This window comes from Buceros rhinoceros, unplaced genomic scaffold, assembly GCF_000710305.1.
Source record: "Buceros rhinoceros silvestris isolate BGI_N320 unplaced genomic scaffold, ASM71030v1 scaffold12460, whole genome shotgun sequence".
Lineage (NCBI taxonomy): Eukaryota > Metazoa > Chordata > Aves > Bucerotiformes > Bucerotidae > Buceros > Buceros rhinoceros.
Genome location: NW_010389060.1, coordinates 3,500 through 5,430, shown reverse-complemented (window position 1 = coordinate 5,430; position 1,931 = coordinate 3,500). Strand labels below are relative to the sequence as shown.

The 1,931-nt window shown below is 40.7% G+C and overlaps 1 non-coding gene across 1 annotated transcript; it reads right to left on the bottom strand.

Moving 5' to 3' along the window:
* Positions 1 to 1,099: 1,099 nt before the first annotated feature.
* On the bottom strand, positions 1,100 to 1,172 carry TRNAA-AGC. Its single transcript has one exon. It is a non-coding gene; the product is annotated as a tRNA-Ala (tRNA).
* Positions 1,173 to 1,931: the final 759 nt, after the last annotated feature.

Here is a 1,931-nt window from a genome sequence, read left to right as displayed (position 1 = left end):
CATAGTCTGAAGAACTACAGTGAGAAACAGTCACGCTCTCCACGTCACGCTCCATCAGTGAGGAACAGGACAGCAGGAAGGGACAGTGAAGAGCAGCAGTTCCTTACAGAAGTATCAGATCACGTCTTAGAGCTCTTGCTCCCCAGTCGAGAGGTTGTGCGATCGATACCTGAGGTCCCTTTTCCTCCCCTCACTACTTTCAAGCGTTATTTTTTCTTGCTCCTGTCAACAGCACTTCCCTTCCTTCCTTCAGTCACCAGCCCTACGTTTTCTGCTCTTTTAGAAAAGAGGTTCTTGCCGACTTGTGTTTTGTCTAAAATTAGGGTAACTGCCTGCACGAGGAAAAGAGAAATGTTTGCCAGGGGGTTTTAAAGAATAAAACACGAGCACGCTGACAGATACCGTGGTTTCTTCTGACTGTTGGCTGTGCTACAACTTCAGTGCCCTCTTCAGAGCACCTTACACTGTGGAGCTGTTTTACATTTAGACGCATTTTTCTGTAGCCATTTTGTAAGGGTTGAAATTAATCAGTTTTAAGAAGCACACGCTCAGTGTGAGTGACTGAAGATGTTAATGTGGATCACAGATGAGTTTGGAGTTTTTTTAAGTGCAAGTTATTTTCGTATCATGGGTTGAGTGAAATTGTGAGAGATTGAAGGACATTTGAAACTCAGGTTTGAACAAGTGGGTTGTGTCCATCCTAGCCCCAACAGGTACAGGGCAGCTGGAGAGACAGGAACTCCACGGGGAGCCGATCTTAGATGGACAACTGCACACTTCTACATCTTATAGACAATTTCTCTAACTTTTTGTATCGTTAAAAACTACCAAAAGAATACTCGCATTAAAATTCCATTCACTTGTAGGGGCCAGAAGTGAATTTTATCTCCTCTATTAGAGAATAACATCAGTATGAGCTGCTTTTGTGATGACATCTCAGAGAGTTGAGAGCATAGTCTGCTTACTGAGGTTGTTGACGTGTTTTATTTGCTGTATGAAATGGTACGTGTGACTAGCTCGGTATTTTCTTTCATCAACGAGACCGGTTTGGGAAGAAAACGTTGTGCTGCTGTCGGTGTTGGGTGTGTGAGCAAAAGCCTGGAGAATGCGGGCATCGATCCCGCTACCTCTCGCATGCTAAGCGAGCGCTCTACCATTTGAGCTAATTCCCCCTTGAAAAAAAAAACTTGGAAACTTCTAGTTCCACACTTTAGACTCACCCAGCAGAACTACAGCAAAACTACAGTTGACTGTAAATTTATTGTATCTTGCTGAGTCATTTTTTCCACGCACCAACAACTGACAGCTGGAATCATATGATGCATCTTTCAGCCTATGCACTACCAGAATAATTTTATTCATCACTTTTATAATACAAGTCTCTGTTATTTAGCTGTTTTCACACAAGAAACTCTCCAAAAAGTAATTTTCAAGAAACCATATATTACTGAAAAAAACCCCGACTTTTATTGAACAACTGTTCCAAACTCAACAAGAAAAACCATGTTCTTTCCAATTTTCAATGCATACACATAAAAAAATTTAGTTCAGGAAATGTTTGATGGGTAAAAAGTATTACATACTTGATGGAAACAGTTTTACAGTCAAAGCTTATAGATATGTATATGTACATGTGTGGTTACACTTATACACACATTCTTTTGGAAGGTGTCTGCCTTTTCTGGGGTGATAGAGTCAAGAGAAATTAAAACTTATTTGTTTTATTCCTTATTTATGACCTTATTTTTCTTATTTATGACCTCATCAAATGCACTTCCCTGTAATTCATATATTACTTTTAATAGCCTTAAAACACTGACCTTTTGGAAAACGAACACACCCAAGCACGACAAATTCTTGCATGGCTTGACACAGAGCACATCGCAGGCTTTGTGGGGACACAATGATGTGCGGTAACGGGCCACCTTCCA